At 28.9% G+C, this 23194-nt stretch overlaps 1 protein-coding gene and 1 long non-coding RNA gene across 3 annotated transcripts in view; one reads left to right on the top strand and one right to left on the bottom strand.

Moving 5' to 3' along the window:
• LOC107441432 (delta-sarcoglycan) overlaps nt 1-7306 on the bottom strand; it is a 71427-nt gene extending 64121 nt beyond the window's left edge. The window contains exon 1 of the mRNA XM_043049169.3: nt 7176-7306. The gene's annotated coding sequence lies outside the window, so the exon portion shown is untranslated. The remainder of the gene's footprint in view (nt 1-7175) is intronic.
• The window catches only part of LOC122270675 (uncharacterized), a 234375-nt gene that overhangs the window by 65083 nt on the left and 146098 nt on the right, over nt 1-23194 (top strand). For both annotated transcript variants that reach the window (XR_006225933.3, XR_015432466.1), the window contains exon 3: nt 22615-22787. This is a non-coding gene — a long non-coding RNA (uncharacterized LOC122270675). The remainder of the gene's footprint in view (nt 1-22614; nt 22788-23194) is intronic.

The following is a 23194-nucleotide window of genomic DNA, read 5'->3' on the forward strand; positions in this document are numbered from 1 at the left end:
CTTTCATAAAATTTTATATCTTTTCCATTAGTGGCTTGAAATTTGATATTTGTAAGTAATGGTTATGTGGAATGAAATAATTGAAATTGTTTGCTTTCTCTGTATTTTATATGACCAAATTACTTTATTAGTAAGAAACGTATTATAAAATAAAACTTTATTTTTCTTCTATACATAAGCTAAATTTAGTTTTCAATTTATAAGACTTTTCTCAGGAAATGTTTGTTCCTTTTATAGAGGATAAAATAGATTTTAAAAAACAAAAGTCTTTATGCCTCAAAGTAATTTAATCCTTTTCGTATATTTTTTTCTTGGAGAATTTTAAGGTAACTGAAACTTGTTATTGTACATTTGATCAAATAATTTGTTTTCTATTGTTGAAATTTAAGATTTTTCAATCTTAAAAATCATCGAATTACTTCGTAGAACTGAAAATTTTATTTCTTTTAGTTTCAAAAAGTTTGAATTATTTTTTTGAAATAAATATTATTTAGTTCTGGAGATATGCATCAACAATACTTAAAATAGGCAAATTTAAATGGAAAGGCTTAGTGTAAAACGAGATTAAATAACTTTTAATTTACTTTCTTCGGAACATCATTAAATTATTTACGAAATTTTTTTTCCACCTCTTTATCAAAATACAGGGTGTTTCATATTGAAGGGGATTTGGAAGAGCACATAAATATTTTAGATATATTTAAAGTTATTTTAATACAAAAAAAATACAGCAGAAAGTTTGACGAACCTCATTCTGAAAGTTTTCTTCATTTTTTCTTTAGCAGTTAGGTGAAAAAACTACTTAAATATTATTAGAATTATAAATTAGTTCTCTATTTAAGAAAATAAGTATTGTTCAATATAAAAAACAAATATTTTTGAGAGTAAACGAATTGATTTAAAAAATATGTCATTGCACCGCAATATACAACCGCGTACATGCCCGCTGGCCTGAAAGCCTCAGCATCTTAACGTAAAGCCTTAGCTAAATTTATAGAGAAACAGTAACTAGCAGTAATTGTAGAGAAACAGTAACTAACGTAAACATTAGTTAGATTAAGTCTGCGAAACTTTAAAAACTTCATTGTACAGTGCGACAAAAAAAAAATCAACCATCCTAACTAACTTTTGATCCAATGATCAAAACGTCTCGAGATCTTCACGTTTTAAGACTCCTTCGTAATGGTTCGAGGGGTTGACCTTAAATACCAGGACTCGAAAAACAGCCCGTCCGCCAGCCCTCGACGGTCAAAAATTCTCCGCGGACAACGAATTTCTCGAATCTGACGTCCGCGCGGACAGCCATTTTCCCGTTAATGTTCGTGATACATTTTCAATTTTTGTTATCTTACAAGAGTCTTGTAAGTTACAAGGCAGCAAAATGACCCACAATACAGCAACATACTGCGCATATATTGATGTTTTCTCTGTCTGGGAGTACTGCAGCGGTAGAAAGGGGCTTTGCAGCAATAAACTTACAAAAAAAAAAACACAATACGTACCGGTCTTAAACAAGAAGCTTTAAAAGCAATTATGAACATCTACCTAAATGAAAAACCCCTTTCAGATTTCTGTTCAGAAACCTCTGTAAATCATTGGCTTGATTGTGGAACTGGCAAACGTCACATTTAATTAATTTAAAAAACGCAGTGCCCTCGGATAACTTGACATTCCAGATAACTTGGCCCTTGTCATTTAAATTATTTCATAAAAGAAATACTAGGTTACTATTAGTAACCTAGTATTTCTTTTTATTACTGTATAATGTAATCCTAGTAACGACTAATTCATTGCGCAATTTATATAAATGTTTGTAAAAAATAGGAGAAAATTACATTTTTATTTATTTAAAAGCGACGGGTTAGTTTCAACGGAGGACGGGTGCATTGTTGGACAAGCAGTCCTCGGGGACGGGTAAAATTTCTGAGTTTTTTCGAGCCCTGTTAAATACGTAAATTAATTAATGCAGACGATATTTTAAGTTGTGAAATCCGACACAAAAACGTACTTTGTTTGAATAAACAGGAATTTTTTTCGAGGGATTCAGACTTCAGATCCCCCAAAATATAGAGCAGCCACAATCTGGAAAATATGGTTCCCATAGTTTGATCAATAGAGCTGTTAAAAGTTTGGACACCTTAATTTTAATTCATGTCTATTTTACTACAATTGAACAATTCATCCGATTTCGCTCAAGTTTTAGATTTTGCTTTGTAAAAGTACATACTTTTAAAAATTATGTGTAATTCGAAACCTTTTTCGACTTTTACTAAATAAAATATTAAAATTAATAAATGTATGCTAAAATTTATTTTTTGCATATAATTATCTTTGTATACACGAATTTTATAAGTGTGTGCAAAAATTTTTCAATTCTCTTAAAGAGTTCTCGTGGTATGGCGAAATACGCAAAAAGTAAAATTAACATTAAGATCAAACTATGATCAAACTCTCCTGATCAAACTATGGGGACCATATTTCGGAGATCAGAAATCTGAATCCGTTGCAAAAAACGTATATTTATTCAGACAAAGTATGTTTTTGTGTCTGATTTCGTAACTTAAACTATCATCTTCACTAATTAATTAGCATATTTGAGGTCATCCTCTCGAACCATTAAGAATGAGTCCTAGAGCGTGAAGATTCGATCATTAGATCAAAAGTTATTCAGGGTGGTTCTTTGCTTATTTTGCACCCTGTACAATTATTATTTATTCTTTTGTTTTTAATTTATTGTGTTTATTATTTATTTACTGATCGTTTATTTATTGTGATGCTGTGGCGCTCAAAAGCGGGATTTAGTTCAAATGCAAATTTCGAAATTGTTCCAAATTTCAAAATTGCTGTATCTTGTTGAATCCAAATGCAACTCTGGGGATCGGTGAGCCTCAGCGAGTTGTTGATGCGCTTCGTTGTAAGCAAAATATCCACAAAACTTTTTAAATTTATTCTTCTAATTTAAATATTTTAGCGGGCTTTATTTAAAATATTTAATGCTTATTAAAATATGTAGTTTAGTTTATACTTTTTAAACACAAAGTAAAATAACCAAATATCGCAACTCACGAATGCATTTGACGTTTTACAATTGAGAAATTAAATGCTAAATCATGAAACACTTCATGAAATTTTCAATGTATTCTAATCTCGCGAATGTGGCTAAAATGATGAAAATAATTTTCTTATTTTTAGTTTTCGATGCCTTTAATTAAAACTTATCAGACTTATTTGGTTCAGAAAGCAATTTTGTAACTTTACCGAACTGAAGCCGAAGTAGTGCCTTACATTCAATTTTCGAACAAGTAGATATGTTCATTTGTTGAATTATTTGATTGTGACTACATTAATATTTATGTATATATTCGTAGAAATATGTGAATAAATTAGTATTTGTATTATAGAGAAATACCAGAAATGCACGGCTTCAAATATTCAATCATCAGTTTGAGTACGGAATGAAAATCACGTTTTTGTTCAATGAAAGCTTAGTCAAGCTCTAAATAAATAATTACTGAGATAGTTGAGAACTTAAATTTTTGAATGCGGAAATGTATGATAAATATATCGTAGCTTAATTTCAATTCAAAGTTATTATATGTAAAATATACTGGGTTTAAAGATAGACATGGAAATATGGATTGAATTTACGTTTTAAACGCGTATTTAATTTTATTGCTTGGACTCTGCTATTTCCTACGAATATTATTTTTTTTATGTTTACTCTTTTCTTAAAAACTGAGTAGAAATAAAATATAAAAATTTTGAGTCAGTTGACATCAATATAATCAAGTGCTAAAAAGGGAGTTATTTTTTACTTGTGCATGCACCCAGATTGAACAGACTTTTTATAATGGTTTGTCTGTTTAGTACCGTTTGAAGTGCTCTTATTTAAAGTGGTAAAGGAACATTGTCTCATTTCAGATATTGTAGGTGTGAAGGGTGGTAGGTTTGTCCCACATTCTCAGAAACTAAACTCTCACTTGTGACGATTTAGCAAACCTCGAGCTGTATTTCGTCAATTTTGATTCCTCACAAAATCAAGTGGCCTGTAATGAAACGCGAACTTTCAAATTTATGACGAAAATGTTCCTCAATTCAGGATCTCATCTTAGTGCTTTGTGGGAGATCGCGGGTTCGAATCCTGTTTCAGGCACAGGTGTAATTTATCTCTCAGTCTTTCTGGTGTTCTTGGGATCACATTGATCCACCTATATTCTGCCCACTATAAAGTGATTATTAGAATAGATAGTGCATTAGGCACAAGAAGCTTTTTTTTTTAAAAAAGTCAAATAGAGCGACGAATTATTTCCTTAATGTTGAAGAAATTAATTTCTTTGGAGAAGTGACAATAATTATTTTGTCACTCTGATGAAATGTTTGCTCGGAGGTTACATCAGGAAACAATTATGTCACTTTGTCACTTTGTTTCGTGATATTTGAGTATGCATTTTTCAAAAAGTATTTAAGGCTGTGAATCGTGAGATTAGCATAGGTGGTTCATAAACACGCACACCTTTCTCTTAAAAAATATTACTTAGATGATAAGCAAGAAATTTTTTTTTTCTTAGAAATTTTTTCTTATGAAATTCCAATTTCAATTTAACTTTATGATTTGGTTAATATGAATATTTACTGGTTATTATTGTAGCAATACCCAAATAGGGAAAATTAAGAAAAACATCAGTGTAGAGAATACTGCAATCACAACTAACCTTCTTAAAACATTAGCGTTGAAAATATCGTTGAGTGACCCTTAAAATTACATTCTTTAAACTTATATGAACATTTTTATACTTTGCAATTTTGAAACTTCTTCCACACTTTTTAAATAAAGTAATAAAAAATTACAAATGTGTACTGAAAGTTATATTTTACATGGAATTATCTTTGAAGAAACGATTTTTATATTTGTGTACAAAATGTTTTGAACTCACTTAAATTTTTTTCGAGATATGGTGAAATACGCAAAAAATAAAACTAACATTAAGAGGTCCAAACTTTGGACTGCTTTCTTGACAAAACTTTGAAACCATACTTCCCAGATTGCGTCTCCCTCCTTGTATTTTGGGGGTCAGATCTCCGAATACTGCGAAATAACGTCTGTTTATTCCGAGAAAGTGCATTTTTGTGTCTCAATTCCTAACTTAAAATATCATCTGCACTAATTAATTAGCTTATTTGTTGTCAGGCCCTCTCGAAACCTTAAAATTGAGTCCTAGAACGAGAAAAACCAATCATTAGAACAAAAGTTATTCGAGGTGATCCGTTTTTTATTTTGCGTACTGTGCACTTTCAAACAGTTGATATCCTTATCATGCCTTCTTTAATTTATTTTTCGCTCATTAATTAAGTTCAAGTTTTCCTAAATGTAAATTGTCTTTCTTTTTTTTATTTGAAAATAAATAATTTTCTAAGATTTGTTATTTCAAGATTTGTTATTCATGCATGCCCGGATAATTGAATTAAATTTCATAGTGATTGATAAAAGATTGCCACACTTAACAAATCACTATTATGTATCGAGTCAGATTTTTTTTCCGCAGACTAATAATTGTGATAATTGGGGGGCGTAGTGTGTTAAAACCTTGAAATGATTAAAATAAAGTAGTAACACAAATGCGAGCTGTCGTTTGGAAAGGTTACAACATCGTGAGGAAAGGTAATTAAGTAAAATTTAAAATAATGCCTTTTTAGATAAAGTATAAAATTTTGAGTTCATAAAATATTAGTTACTTACATGTTTTGTTATTAAACCAACATTAGTACCGATGATTCTGTTTATGACACATTAAAAAATGAAGATATAAAATGCTTAAAGGAGCTACTTACTGGCACTCTGATTCAATTCAAGTAATAAAAAAAATTGCTTATTGTATTCAAATACTAATATCTTAAGCTTTCGATCTTTCTTAATAACTATTTTACCTTTGTTTAATGAAAGTAAACATATTTAATTACGAATTTTCGTTTTTACATTTAAGTTATGATTACAGAAATCGTATTTTTTTTAAATATTATTTTTATAATATTTTTTTCAGTTTTAATATAGTAATTTTAAGACCTGTACACGGGGAAAAAATTCTGAATTTTCTAATTAATTTATCGTATTGTATGGTAATGATATTTCTAGAAAAAAGAAGCATAACTTTGGTTAATAAAATCAAAATATTAAATCAAATCTTTTTATATGGTCACGGTTTACCAGAAATTACGTTTTTTTAATAGTTCTTTTTACCGCACATTGAGTGAAAAATACAAAGCTACAAAGTAAATTTAAGCGAATAATTTTGTTTATGCCTATGCCTATTAAGGTATGATGTCAAAATTGTCAAATTTTACCACATTTTATCAGATATTAAAACAGTATTTTGTCATTAATTTTACCAAAATCATTATCAAAGCACTTTGCTAAAAGTTACTGAGGACTTTTTGTTGTCTCGACAGAGCTGAAATCGTAGTAAATCGTAGTAATATATTTAAGGGCAATCACTGAGTTCCGTCTAATCGCAAAGAGAACGTTTTTCCAAATAAATTGTTTTAAAAGGACTTTAAAAGAAATGAAAATAACATAAGTATAAGAAAATAACATAACCAGAAAAAGTATAATATGTAATACAAGGATTTTTATTAAATAACTTTAATTTTCTCAATTCATCCTCATTTAAATTAAAGGTTTTATGCCCAATATATTTTATAATTAATTATTTTATTTGATTTTTAATTGCTCAAAAGTTTTTTTTCTGAAGTACGATAAAAAATACTTAAAAGTCAGCCCTAAGTGGTTTAAATAAAAATAAAACTGTAATTTTCTCTTTTTTTTTACAGATTTACAGACTTTCTTTTATACATAACAATATATAACACGTAGTTATTTTACTTTTTCAGACGTGTATTGCTTTGTAACGTTTCCATGATGAAAAGAACTATTGAAAATATTAATTAAATATCATTTCATACTTTTTTTCTACTTTTTTGCATAAAAAAAAACAAAATTATTAATAATAAAGAAAGAAAGAAATTCTTATTTTTGTAAACATTAGAATAAGGCTTCCATATAATTTTCTATCGTGACAAAGATTTAATTTTCAACGACTCTCAGCTAAAGTTTAGAGGAATTTGAGAAATAAGAGCATAAAAAAACTTTTACATTCGAAACTAATTTGAAGAATGCTTACCTCAAGATCAAACGTTGCCGCCTTTAGACACGCACACTGTCTGTAAGTCGAGAAAGTCCAGGAGCGCCGGATGCAATCAGAAAAGATTTTCCACTCTGTCTTTAACACTGGCTTCTTAAAGCTAGGGATACTTCTCCACGCGCCTACAACACTCGGCGATAGATGGCGGTACTGATATCAGTAATAAGGCGTGTCATATTACGTAATACGTTGATGGGCGGGTCTGTTTGGTTGCCAAGGCTACCAGCCCCATCTTTCCACGTGTTAGAGTTTTAATCGAGGAGTTTCTCTTGCACCGAAGCTATGTGAGTGATGGTTAAATAAGGGAAATCCGGCTTCCTGAAAGTAAATATTGTACTATCCGTCAAACTATCGTCCCTCTTGCCACTTTGTGTCCGGCAAAATGAAAGGTGGCAAAATATTCGAGAGCTTCTATTTGGATCCAGCGTTTTCCCAAAGATTTTTCTCTTGTTTCGAATCTTGTAGAGTTTCGAAATAAGAAGGGAATTTATTTAAATATAAAACTTTATAAGTTCATATCATTTTCTTTTCAAATGGAAAACATATTAAATGTTCAATTCTTTTTTATGTCTAATAGTAACTTAAAGGCTAAGATATTATTTTTTTTATCTAATTAACTGCTTTCTTTTACTGAATAATTACTATTTTTTAGTTTTTCTTATTTCATTTATTCAGTTTAAACATGACATTTAAATAAATGATCTTTAAAGTTTCTGTTTCTATTGTGGGAAATGAAGACTATGTCCTGTTCTTATTTCTTGTTCTCGAGCATAAAAAAAAAAATTAAATCTATATTTCATTAACATTTCTCTACGCAGTAACATTTTTGGCTTTTTAATTTGCTGCTAAAAGATAAGTCTTCTCATGCTACTAGTTCACTGATTATTGCCAAAACCTCGTAGATCATTCTTAGATCTTAGATCATTTTATATTCCAAAAAACAATCAGAGACAATGTGATCCATCGAAGAAAATTATCCTTAATGTAGGTAACGGTAAAGGTCTGCATGGGATCAACATTAAAGGCTACTGACGAGCTATTTTCTCTATTGCGTTACGCATTCCTTCATTGATAATTTTGCATTAAGCATATTTATAGTTATAAACACAGAATTTCTAAAATTTTTATATTTATAAGAAAAGAAGTCCAAATTTATGAAATTGTTTTGATGTAAGAATTCGGAAACTTCCTCTAACTTTCCCACTAAAAAAATGTCTCAGAAATCAAGTTAATATTAGGTAATAAGCTACATGACTGAAATTCGTAACTCAATCTCTGTCTCAAAGATATTTTAACATGACATAACGAGAAAAAAATGACCCTATTAAGATTTAAGCAAAACTTAGATAAGAACTTTTCCTGATAAATCTTAATATTTTTAAAAATGCCATTTCCATTCCTCATCAATTTAGAACTTTAACTATGAAAAGAATAAAAAGAACCACCCTTGTTATATAAAAAAAAGCATAGTTCGTTCATTGAGCTGTTCTTAATGTTTGCAAAAGTGCTTTCAAACTATTTGCATAGCACAAATATTCATTCTTGCAACGGGTAATTATGTTTATCATTCCAAAAATGACAGGTGTTTCTACTACTTTTTGATTTTCATGTCTGCTTTTCTTCTAATTCCTAACTTTTATAACGATTAAATAACTAATATGAACTAAATTAACAATTTATTTAACAATTAATAATTATTTAACAATATCAGTTATCAACAATAACGATAATAATATAATATTTATACAATAAATATTACAATAATAATTTATTGTACTTAAATATACATAACATTACTTGTACCTGAAAGGATTGTAACTAAGCACCATGGGTCTCTTTTGTGATTTGACGTAACAAATTTCGGCTGAATGAACCATACACTAAAAATGTCTTTTCTCTTCTTTATTTATTACAGGAATTTATTTATTTCTCGTGAGAACAAAACAGAACAGTTTTAAGTTGTGAAATAATTTGTTTGGATAATTTATCCTAATAGTGTCAAAAACTGTCTCCATCTTTGAGGGCTTCTAGATCTCTGTAAAAACACTTTCCCTGCCTATAAACTCTCTGGGTAGTGAAGCTCCGATTAAGTAACTTATTCTGTTAGAAGTAAAGGTTCATCATTCAGTTGTTTATCATTCATTCCACGTCCACGCTTGCTGCATGTAATTTTTTAAAAACCACTTGCGAATTTTTTTGACCCTCTATTGCCCGATTAAAAGTAGTAAATTAACTTTTTATAGGGCTTTTTTTCTCGAATTGCTATGTGAAAATATTCTCGCGACTGAGATTGATTTATAAAAAGAATTTCATTTAGCTTATTACAGAAAGCTAAATCAATTTTTAATACCTTGTTTTTGGTGCTAAGGCGGATGGGTTTTTAAAAATTTTACGTTCTGTAAAGAATTTGCCATAAGTTGAACTTCTGGACTTATAAGTAACCGAAATTATAAATTGCTTGTTAATAACTGCAAATAAACTAGATGAGAAATAATCAGGTAAATGAAAGCATGTCGCATTTTTTAAATATTATTTTGATTTTTCAGTTCTTAATTAGACGCACCAATAGGATTAACAATAAAAAATGGCGTAATATTTTAATGTTTTTGAAAAATATATTGCTAAACTTAGCCGGATACCTTAAATACTTATTTTTTTATTTTCTTGAATTTAAATATTTTTTTATGTAATAAAATTCTTATGTGGTATAACAAATTTAAAAAAGTATTTGTGATAAAAAATAACGGACATTAAAATGAAACAAATATTGAAGTTAAAATGTATCAAATTTATTTGAAAAATAGGTCGATATTTTTCTACACATAAATGTTTTTGTTTCCGAGCTTAAGAGTGTATCCATGTATAAACACGCTGAAAGGCTACTATTATTGACGGAAAAACCTAGTTACTTATCGAAGTTTCATCGTGAGTGCTCCTATAAAAAGCTTTTTTAAACTTTAGAAAAAGTTAAGTATATTCTAAGCCTAGCCCCGTATCTTTGTTTTTTTATCTCTAGTCCACTAAGGCAATAAAAAATATTTCTTCTAATTTAATCACATTAATGAGTTATCAACATCATACATTATTGAATGGAGCATAAAACTGTCTGTACGCGCAAAACATTTAATAAAAAAAGGAAAGAAAAGAAATCACATTTTTGCATTGAAATTAAGTTTGGTACAAAATCCAGATTCAGAAATGTTAACGTTTATGCGCGTATTAACTAACTATTAATGCTTCTTAAATATAAATTTTTTTCACATTTAAATATTTATTTACAAATACAAAATTATTAAAATGTAAAATAATGAATAAAAATGGCTTACTAGTTACATTAAAATGTTGGAAAATTCAAATAAACAATTATTTGAGGCGTCAAGCGTGAAAGCAAATATATATATAAGACCCGCATTTATAGATGTTTAACAATATATTTTGTTTTAACATTTGTTGATGCATTTATATACAAAAATAAAATTTTCCCATAAACAGAAGACCTTGGTAATTGGGTATAATATAGCCTGCGTCACAGGTTGTGTTGTTCCTACTAAATTTAACCCATGAACGGCATTTTCTGCGAGCCTAACTTCAAGCCACAAATAAACAAACGAAGTGTTCGATTGTTTAAATAGCTGCTCGCCAGATTTTATTGCATTATAAAGAAAAGTTATTGAAACTAAATACAACTAAATAAACAACAACTAAAACAAATAACAACAACTACTAATAACAATAACTAAATAAACAACAACTAAATTCCATTCGTTTAGCATTGCGTCATATGTTGTTCCTACTAAATCGAAGTAGTTGTGTTTTTTTCATATTATACCCAATTAATCAGAGTTTCATTAGAGCTAAACTATTCGCTAAAACTTTGAGCAGAGTTTCAAGACTGGAAACTTTTTATTATTTATCTAACAAACTAAAATAATATTTTTTGGTTCGTTCTCATCTCGTTAACGAGTTATTAAAACAGCTTATATTTCCAAAAGGTAACACAAAACTGTTTAGGCACAAAGAGAACTTCATAAAAAGAGAAAATAAAACACATTTTTGTATTTAAATTAAGCTAGGTAAAAACTCCAGAATCCAGAAAATAATCCTAATTTTAATGTTTACTGCCATATTACCCAATGATTCATGCTGCCAAAAAACACGCCAAAGTAGAAAATCTAGGACAACTTCTAATCGCTTTTCTAGAACAGGAGATGCAAGAAACGCTTCATAACTTTTTTTTCTCTAAAATGTGCGATTAAATTTTACTGCCCATCTACCGCTACAAAAAATTACTTCGATAAATTATAAGGGCAGAGTTAAGGGAAAGAGATTATTTTAAATCATCATCATCCGGGTATTAATTTTTTGGGTCATATAAACTGCGGAAAGAGGAGGGTTTTTTTTTTTATCGAAAAATAAAATGAAGACATTTCGCAGTCTGAAGAGGTTTTTAATCATTTTTCCGGAAATTTGAAGTGTCTTTTAAAAATACTCCGCACGTTTTGTTCCTACTCAGAAAATAGTTTTGCTTTTTATTTGTGTTACAGATGATACTTTAATCGTGAGAGAAATTTTTGTCATTTTTCGGGAAATCATACCAAAAACATAGAATTAAAAAGTGTACTTTTGCGTTAACGTTTTGTTTTAAAATTGAAAATATATAATACTAGTTTTAGGTCATACACGCCACAATATTTTTATTCGTAATACAATAAAAAATATAATTTAAAACCTTATTTATATGAAGATTTTATGAGGATTGAAATTTAAAATTTGGAGAACTTGTAAATTTTTGGCTACTTTTGAAGCCAAAGACCAGTAGATTGTCAGGCTTTTTACAAATATTTTTAAACAACTTAACACTTTATATCATTCAATGTTTTATTTTATAACAGGCGTTTGGACAGTCAACCTAATTCTGAGTTTATGACTAAAAATGTTCAACTCCGTAGACTTGTAATTTTGGACCCAAACCCAAAAGACAGAGGAATTCCAGAATTAAACAAAGGGAGAACCAAGCATTTGTGGTAGACTTTTTGTTGAAATTCACCCGCATTTGCGATACATTTAGAGGAAAAAAATGAAAATTTCCCACGGTTAGCCCGATAACAACAGGATTCCAACCCATGATCTGTCTACTACTGTTTAGATCAATCTATTTTATGTCAGCACTGTGGTGGGTGCGAATCTGGAGCGTAATTCGTTTCAAACAGCCACCACTAGGATTCGAACCTGTGTCTACCCCTGAGCTCTATTCTCCGAGTCACCAAGACTCGAATGTTTGATATTTTATAACTATCTTAGAACAGCCGACGTAATTTTGAGTTCACTACTACTACTGTTCAGCTCTGTAACCTTGTAATTTTGAACCCAATCCAGAAGGGAAAGGAACTCGTAAATCAAGTATTTGTGAGAAATTTGCCTTCGTGGAGGATTTTTTGATTAAAATAAAACGCATTTGCGTTACATATAGAGAAAAACCACGAAAACCTCCCACCGTTAACCTGACGACAAGGGGAGTCTAACCCGAGATCCGTCTACCACCGAGGACATTTTACGTCTGCACTGTGGGAGCTGGGTGTGGAATTCGTATTGACCAGCCATGTTGGGATTCGATCCCGGTTCACCTCTTTGGAAGGCGAAAGCTCAAATCCCCTGAGCCACTAAAGCTCAAGCATTTAATAATGTTAATTTATCAGATGATGCAGTTTTGTTTTCAAATATCATAAACACAACGTGGTTTTTAGCAAAATTGAACGAAATTCATCGTTAATCTAAAGAGCTTCCAATTCTGCATTCCAACCATTTTTTAATTTTTTTTTAAATGTAAATTTTTTTTATTGATTGTTCATAAAAAGAAATAAAATATTAGATTTGTTTTATTTTTTCACAAATACACTCTACACTTTTTCAAAGTCTTAAAATTTTCAAATTAAATTCAAGAATCTAAAATGTATCAGTTTAAAAAAATTAAGATTTAAATAATATGTTTTATAAAATTGATTTAAATATTTTATTGAAAATTTATGTTCATTCTGAAACTTTCCTAACAGTTATTATTGCAAGTTTATCCAATTTTCATTCATTTGTATAATAATATATACGACTGTTGTAAAATTGGTTGGATTATGGTTTAAGTAAAATGAAATAAATAAGTGATATGAATTTATTTTCAGGCATGTGAGCCATTTTTGATTTAGAAATATTATGGATTATGGAGCTACGAGTCATTGAGATATTTTAGAACTGTGAGATTACAATTTTGCACTACATTCAATAAACTATTACATAAATTTATCTTAAATAAAATAAATTACCTTCTTCTAAATCAGTGCTTTTTAAACACTGATAATTAAACTAAGAAAAAAAATTGGTTAAAGATGTCAGAATATGATAAATTTTGATAATTTTGGTAAGATTAAACAACATATTAATTTTATCATTATAGCTCAGAGCATATTTTTTTGGTCAAATTCATTTTACAATTAAGTATTCTATGCTAAATGTGCTGTAATAAGAACTATTATTTCAAAAATCAGAATTTTCTATAAACCGTTATCACATGAACGGAAAAATTATCAAATGAATGGTTTAAATAGAGTATATTTTGGTTTTTACAACCAAGAGTATTTTTTTCTTTACCAGAAATGTTATTACCATAGAGAATAATAATTTTTTCCTTGTAGTGAATGACGGTTAGATTGCACTGATGATTTTGTTCAATCTTCACTTGTTTAATTGTGATCTCTAAAGCACAGTATGATTTTTTTAAAAAAACTTTACTGATTTCCATGACTCTAAAACTATGTTTTAGAGATACTCATTACAAAAAAAACAAAAAACTCTGAATTGAGATCATGAAATAAAAAAATGCTTCACAATGATTGATTTAAGGTGTTTTATTTGAACTTTATTTGAGAAGTTGTAAAGGGAGGATTTTCAAAAGGCCGTTGTTTTTCATTCTTCACTGAATGGATTTTAAAACACAAATCTATTTCACCTTTGTCTCTCCCGATAATCTCTTCAAACGTTTTCAAAGAAGATCGAATTATTTTTAATTACTTACAATTAAAAATCTCTTTTTCTAACAACAAGGGAAATTTTTTGATATAAATAGTTAAAATTTTTATTTCATCAATTCTAATTATAATTATGCCGTTTTTGACATTTTTATTATCTTTTTTCGAACTCACGTAGCGGCTTAAGGCTTATTTTTTACTCTAGAATATTAAGATTAATATTCAAAGAAGGGACTTTCTGAAATTAAGGAGCCTAAAAGAGAAAACAATATTTACAAATTACTTGCCTTTCTTCTCTATTCCATGGAAACACTTAATTCTCTCGCCAAATAAAATAAAGTTTTCACACTTGATGAAGTTTAAGGAGCTAAATATGCATCCCTATTTCATCAACTTCCCTTTTGCGAAGCAACTGTAGGCGAAGAAAGACACCTAAAAGCGTTAATTACGACAATTTTTCTCTTTCAGTAGAAGAGAAAAGATAGTAATTTTTTTTTACAAAACCATCGAATCATTTGCTTTCGTGCTTCAGAATTTACATGAAAGGAAGGCAGAATTAAAAGTTAAAAAAAGAATTTTTTCACTTCTCTACACCCAATTCGAACGCGATGAAAAAGTCGGGCAGTTGTAATTAATGAGGTGTTCCTGAAAGCGATGTAATTTAAGCTTTAAATTACAATCATAAATAACTAGAAGAGGTGTTCACCCCCTTTGCATGGATAGGAAGAACTTCTTCACTAATTACCTGGATGCTCCATAGCGTTTCGGCGGAACGGCAGCGTATTCTGTCTTTTTAGAGTAATTCCCTTTTTGAAACTATTAAACCGGTTAGAGTTATGTTTCAAAAGTATCGTTTAAAAGTATCAAAATGATATCTAATTTATGTTCACTTTTTTAAAGACAATAACATAAGTCTGAAGCACTGTTCAAAATATATTGGACCATTGCCAACATAGTTAATAAATTTCGATACAGTTTATGAGTACTCATTCTTTTTAAAATTATGAATTATTATTCAACTTTGATTTCAAATGCAGCGGAGCATTTATTGATAAGAATTATGTAATAGAAAAAATTTATTTGGATACTTTTTTTTAAATGCAGTTTCGCATTGTATAGATTTTAATTCATTGTTTAAAGTTATTGTAACACTCAAAAGAGTTTTTGAGGATGTTAAGTACTAAAAAAGTGTCTAAATATTAGTGCATGGTTGAGAAAAAGTATAGAAAGTCGAATTATAGAAATTAAGATTACTAGTGCTAAATGAATATAATTTGGACATCGTTTTGATTACGGAAATTGAGTCATTTTTCTCTGTATTTATGGAAGGAACGCGGAGTTATTTAAATTTAAAATATAAAAATGGATTTTAATGCGTTAAATAAAGTGTTTTTTTTCTTCAAAAAATGCACTTACTATGTTTTAACCATCTAAGTTTGAAATCAAAAACCCCAAAATTTTTTTATAGAATTGTTTTACGTATAATGATCAAACTTCTAAAACGGTAAATCACTATTTCTCAACATATTACGACCAGAAACTATTTTTACGGCTGATACGTATCAATAAGTAGGCAGCACTAAACTTTTAAGTAGCTATAAAGAGTAGGAAAGAAATGTGTTTTTTTGAACATTTTAATGAATTAGCATTCATAACTGAAATTTATACTAATTTAAGCAAATTATTGCACAGTTCAGTTTTTAGAATACATGGGTTGAAGTTTTTACATTTTAAAACTTTATTAGCCCTTATTGTAACAACAATATTCTTCATCATCGCAGGGTAAAATTTTTTTATAACTATTCCAATGTATTTTTTGAGACATATTTTTTAAAAGTTAGAAAACCCTGACTTTCTAATTGGAGGTTGCAACAAGCTAATGCGGCATGAGAATTTGTTAATATATTTTCAATTTTTCAAGCTATTTTATTATTCCATATTATTTTAGTTACAGTATTTTTTTAAAAGAATGCAACAGTTAATATGTAATGATGTATATTTATAATAATTGAGATTAACGTGATTAAAAACTACATTATACGTGATTAAAAACTACATATCCCTCAAAAATGTATAAATAGAACAGCATGGCTACTTGAATATGCTAAAATTTACAATATTTCTGGTTCTATGGTAGCGCCAAAAAGCTCGGTAATTTTAACGAAGAGGTTTAGTCTGATTTTGGTAACATTAACAATAAAATATGGTTTGATAATATGTGATAAAATTTGGTAACCTTTATCATGGTACCTTAGAGCATGACATGAAAGACATTTCTTTGGTTAAATTTACTTTTCGATTTGCATTTTTTTACTAAATGTGTGGTAATGAGAACTATAATTTTGAAAATCAAAGTTTTTGTTAAACTATTACACATGAACGGAAAAACTATCAAATGAATGGTTTAAAAACCGTATATTTTGATTTTATCAACCAGAATTATGTTTTTTTTTCTTTCTACCGAAAATGTCATAACCATACCGTGCGGTAATTTTACCAGAATTTTTTCTAGTTGTAGGACGCTCATAAAGGTGAAAAAGTAAAACGGAATACAGCTAATATATAAAATAAAACCGGATAAAGAAAATGTTTTCAACCTGTTTTACTCCCCCAAAGTTGCAGAAAAAATTAAATGCAATGCAAATGAACTCGAAGATAATTCATTATTACTAAACAAAAAAAATATACTTTAGAAATTGATGAAAAATTAAAATTAAATTATGCTTCAATATCTATCGATATCTATATCACAAAAATGAATGAAAATAGTTGTTTTTACTCTTCTGATGAAAAACTCTCTAGATGAAAAACCAAACTGAGAAAATGGAGTAAAAACTTCATCCGATTTCTTTTTCCTTTTACGGAACAGATGTTTACGCTCTGTTTCACACTTATTTTACATACAGTATTTACTAAATTAAGACAGGCTACACTGTAAAAAATTACGGTATAAACTATTGACACTTTGGGTGCATTAAACAAGAAATCTATTTTACGATAAAAAGCATTTTTACCGTTACATATTATACCGTAACTTTTAAGGTAATATTTATTTAATTAGAGTGATTCAGAGATTTACGCTAATTATTACTGTAAAATTATGGTATATCAGATTTTTTGTTCCGCAACATGTTCAGAAAAAAAAAGGATTTTGCAATAAAAAAGTAGTAGTACCCTAAGTGCCTTTACTTTTCTACAGCAATTTGATTCGGAATTTTTACAGTTCGTAGTAAACATTCAAAGTATAATTGAGTAAACCGAATGCTTTTATTTTGTTTTATTTAACAAAAATTACTAAAAAAATTTTTATGAAAACATATTCAGAGAGTATAATTCAATATTAAAGAACATTTGAAATGTGCTTTAAAAATTATTGCATAATTAACTATGTATTTGTGCAGGATTAATTCACAACCTATCACAAAACCTAACATGAAATACAAATGAAAAAACATATTTTCATTAATTTTATCGCAACCATAAAAACGAATAAAAACAGTAGTGCATACTCTATTTTAAAGATAAAAAACGAACCTAAACTCCGTAATTAAAGAGCTATTTCAAACGCTTCTTTTAAAAACAATTTATTAGGATGCTCATTGACACGTTGAGCAGAACAGAATTTACACTAACGTCTAAAGTGAATCAGAATAAAGAAAACACTTTCATTCTGTTTTACTTTACGAAAATCATTGAAATAAATTTAATGGAAGAGAATTCTTAGGTAAAAGCTTAATACTAGGTAAAATTTAATTTTCTAGGTAAAATGGCTTATTGCTAGCTATTAGAACAAAATTTAATAATGTTTAAATTTTGTAACGTATCTTTAACTATTAACATTGCAAAATATATCACGAAACCATATTTAAAAGGCAAATTAAAAATATGTAATTCAAATTTAAGTCAAAAAATAGTAAATTATAATCTATTTTTTTTTAAAATTTAAGATAAGAGAAAGCAAACTGGAAAGAAATTAGAGGACTTTAAAATAGAGGAAATGAGAAAAGATTGTAGGAATTGGAGGACATCCTCATCCAATTTCTCTTTTCAGTAATAAAAGAGATGATTCTTCAGTTAAAGAACTGTTTAACACTCTTTTTTCCATATAAATCTTTTGAACGCTAATAGATACTCTTAACAAGGCTCTTATAATTGGATATAGCAAACACCTGAAGTAGAACAGGATAAAACAAGCACTTTTATCCTGCTTAATTTTGTATCTTAACAATTCAACAAGTTTGAAAAAAAATTTAATGTCATTAAAAATTTAAAATATTCTAAGTATGAATTCGTACAAATTTAAATAATGTTGAAATTCCAAAACATATTTTGAAAATATTACAATGTAGAATGAAACTACATTTAAAATGTAAATTAAAAATGTCCTTTTAATTTGTTTATCGAAACTATAAAGACGTCTAAGAAATAAGAGTGTATACTCTTTTTTAAAAAAAAAAAAAATGCAATCTGAAAAAAATAGAAAAACTTTAAAAAAAAGAAGAAAAAAAATAGAGAAGAACCCTTTCTCAGTTTTTTTTCTCCAGTTACGGACGAGACGATTCAGCAATTAAAGAGCTGTTTAACGCTCCTTTTCCATACAATCTCTTAGGACGCTCATAGACACGCGCTAAAGTAAAACAGAATAAAGCGAACGCCTTTATCTTTGTTTTCACGGCTGAGTTCACTTCAATCTGCGCTCACACTGGTGCACGCTCCAACGCTCTCGCCTTCAGTACACTAACGCTCAAACAAGCTCTTAAATACTTTTACTGTAACTTTGATAAGATAAAGACATCTTGACTTCAGTTTATGGCGAGTTGGGTTAGGGAAAAAAAGAAATAGAATTTCGCTTCAAGGTTGACTCGTGTGGTTTATCGTTGCCGCATTTATGAATAAAGAGTAAGTATTTTAGGGAAATATTGTGCATCGGCAGAGCTCTTATTTCAAGAAGCTTTTAATTAGTCTTAGGGGGGTAACACACAATGGCCTTAACTTGAATATACTGTTTTCTGAGGAAGTTTTAACATTTGTTCCTAAATACGCAATATTATCTTTGCTTTGTAGTAATAAGAATGCTATTAACTCATGTCCTTACAAAACTTAAGTTTCGCTAATCCCCCACTACTAATAAAACAAAGCTGAAATATGATTTATTCATTTATTTAACACTTTTACGAACATTAACAATTAAAACTAAATGTTTTTAATTTTTTCTCAGTTACTCAGGGTCGAGTTCAGGTTGGTTATTTTCTTAACGTGTCTGCTATTCAAATTTCATAGAAAGTTTTCGATTTTCTTCATTTCTTAAATAAAATTCTACTTGTAATTTAATTCAATTAGCGATTGAATTTTAATTAAAGTTAACGTAATTCATTTGATGAATTTTTAATTCATGTTGTGCAACTAAATGACGGAAGGCTTAGCATTTATCATTTGTTTGAGATCAAATCTTAAATTGAAGAGAAAGACAGTTGCTTTTGTTATTAGAAATCCCGCATGCTGCGTTGAATCATATTTAGCTTCCTTTGTTTATAGAAAACTTTTAAATCGAACAAATTTATAAATTTTAATATGTAGTGAAACATGACCAAGATACTTGCTGATATGATATCTCCGTTTTATATTGGTCTCGAAGAAAGACATGAACAAAAAATACAAGTTTTGCAAAGCCAATTGATGCAGTTTTTAATGACAATAAGCGAATAAAAATACTGCTAAACAGTAAAATTAGGAGAAATTTGAATTCCTTTTCAGTTAAATGGTTGATTTTAAGCTAAATTGGAGCATTTTAAACTAGTTAGTTACATTTGGCGGATCTATAAATATAGTAACTCAAAATGACATAAAAGTTGCTCAAATATTGTAACTTCCTATGAATAGGCAGATATAGCCTATTATTCAACTGTATAGTAGCAAATATTACTTTTGTATGCACTGCTGTAAAGTAATTTGTTTCAAATATTTTTGTAGATATTTAAACCTACATTTAATGTCTAGAAAATGATGGCAAGCATTTTCACCCTTTCCTTTAACAAATTTAAATTAGCTTATTGGAAATTATAATAGCAGCTGGTTTGAAAATACTGACTGGTACAAACTTTATTGTAATAAATATTCATGCTTTTTAACCTGGATTTAAGGAAAAAACGAAGCTCATAATCAATAATTAAATTTTTCGCAAAACGATGCAAACTATCACCTAATGTTAAAATTTAAAAAATGTTTAGTAACAAAATAATGAAAGCTATAGTTATGGTAAAACGAAAAATAGGCATCAACTAGTAATTTTAAATGTACGAATTTTGTAGTTTAGTGAAACATTGATGACGCATTTAAAAAATCCTATGTATCAAAAGTTATCAAATTTGGTAAGGCTATCATGTTAATACTTTTTGTTTCAAGATAAATATCTATCTTTATTAGAATTGGATTTAACAAGATATATTTCTGTGATATATCAATAGTTATCACATTTGGTAATTCTCTCATGTTAATAATTTTTGTTAAAAGATAAATATCCATCTTTGTTGTAAATTCGATTCAAAAAGATCATACAAATACGAAAATATTTAACTTTTCGAACAACAAACAATTATAGTTCTCTTATATCATACTTATAATTATAAAAAATGAAATGTATTTTCTTTCCAGATTCTTATACTTTTCAAAACGCTGATGACTAATTTCTTGATTTTATTTTTTTTTAAAAAAAGAAAGTTTACGACGATTGATTGTCTAAAAAATCCGTAAGTACGAGTTGAAACTGATCCTGTCTTCATATTATACATCTGCATTTATAACAATATTGAGCTAGGTGCTGATGATTTTAAGCTTTTGGGGGAACTTTAACACCAGATTTTCATGATATTTTTGCATCATTTCCTCCATTCAAAATGTTCAAATTAGACAGTGAATTTTTATACATTAAAATCGTATTTAACATTTAGAAAGTGTGTAAAAGAAAAGTGTTATGACATTATTATTGTGAAAATTATAGTGAATTATTATTATTATTATTGTTAACTTATGAGAGCATTAAAGGAAGTATTTATAAGAAGAGAGCTTTAAAAAGTCAGTAATCACAACCTTTTAAAAGAAATTAATAGTAATTTAACGATAAATGTAACGATATGGGTAAGGCGAAGATCGTTCTAAGAAAACAATAATAATCTCATTCTTTTCAAGTATTAATAACATCAGCCATATCCTTGCTTTAAAAACTCATTTTTCATCCACTGCTGTCAGCCAAAGGTCAGGTAAAGCAGCGTTTTTCCACTTCCACAACCAACAATCCCTAATACCATCCTAAAACGATTTAGAAAACCCACTTTCTTTCAATATTCTGTCGACACGTTCATAAATAATGCATGACCAAAAGATATTCACCGAGTTCTCTCTGCCTTTTGCAGCCAATTGTTAAAACAAAAGCGGCGATGGGAGGAGAAAAATAAAGCCAAGGTATTAAACATTAAGAGCCAAAATCAATCGCCATCATCTTATTTGTAGGTTGTAAAAAAGAGAAAATGGGAAAAAATGGCGACATCAATTTGATGTTAAAATCCAGATAGATTAGACGGTACTTCAGAAGTCATAGCTAATTAATGCATTTTAAGGCTCCGCGACGGGAGGTCTTTTATTTTTTAATTTTTCTGTCTTTTATTACACTTCTCCTTTGTAAGTCACGGACAAGACTCAACCCTAATGGACGCTTTCAAGTATCATCTCTATGACTGTGAGAGAAACTTGTCAGCCTTACATTTAACGAGACCTTTTGCATTAGTGCATCTTCATCTTTTCTTTTTCTTTTTTTTGGTTCTTTTTAACTCTTTGTTGCTCCTTTTTTTGCGCTCTCTTACAGTTTTTCATCTTTGTAATTGGTAATGCGCTGGTCTCTTTTCTTTCAGAAATCTTAAGCGAAATGTCTGACTCAAGATGATATGGGATATTTGATGTATATTATAATAACTCACAAACGTATTAAAGATAAAACGAAATAGTAAAACTGTTTCTAGTTTCGATAGTGAGAAAGAAATATTTTATTTCTTTTTGCCTAGGTTTTTCAAAACAATAATTTATTTTCAGCAATAAAGTAGAAAGTTTATACAGAGTCAGGTGTATTTTATAACCTAAATCTAGCCCATAGGTAGGTTATATTGTAGCAAAAGATATCCAAAATAAGAAAAACGTTCCTTATATATTCTGAATTCTTAGGGCGAATTAAATAATATTTGCTGTATTTTAGGGGGAAAATGTTTTTTATTTAATGCTAAAATAGAATGTCTGATTATGGATGCTGTATTGCCTCGATAATTGATGTTGGCCCAAGCAAGCATTTTGTTTAAAGTTGCCTATACAATGATTGTCGTTAAATCAGTTTTTCTAAATTCAAATGTTTTGACTAGGTACGCAAGATTTGAAGCCTATCAAGTAAAAACGTGAAAATTGGTCTAATTGGGTACTTGCAGAACAAGAAGAAGAAGATCAAGGATACACACACATGTGACCTATGACGTTAGAGCCAGCTGACCGTTTATAAGCAAAATGGCGTGTTAAAGTTCAGTTTCTCCACCTTAAGGTAAGAATATTAATTAACGTGTAGTTAATTGAATACAGCGCGTATCGCACATCGAATTTGTTGAAATACAATTTTTATCTTGTCCAATTCTTTTAGTTAACTTAGATTTATTATTTGCTTATGTATTTTATTGTAAGCATGATATATGTTTGTTTTGTGTACCTAGAAACTTTGATGCATAATCAGTTTGTTTACGCTTTACATGGCAACATGCCTGTCTTTGCGTTAAGTAAGAAACGTGCAGCGGAAGAATCTTTGTGTAAGAATATAGAATGCGTCATTTAAGAGTATTGATACCTGTCAGGCTTGGATTACTCGAAGTAGATCATAGATCTTTGCAGCATTTTTGCATAGATCCTTAGACACTCGAATTTTATATTCATGCGCAAAATTTTTTTGATTCGCTA

The sequence above is a fragment of the Parasteatoda tepidariorum genome, chromosome 1 (assembly GCF_982258835.1).
Source record: "Parasteatoda tepidariorum strain Cologne lab strain chromosome 1, Ptep-v5.0, whole genome shotgun sequence".
Classification (NCBI taxonomy): Eukaryota; Metazoa; Arthropoda; class Arachnida; order Araneae; family Theridiidae; genus Parasteatoda; species Parasteatoda tepidariorum.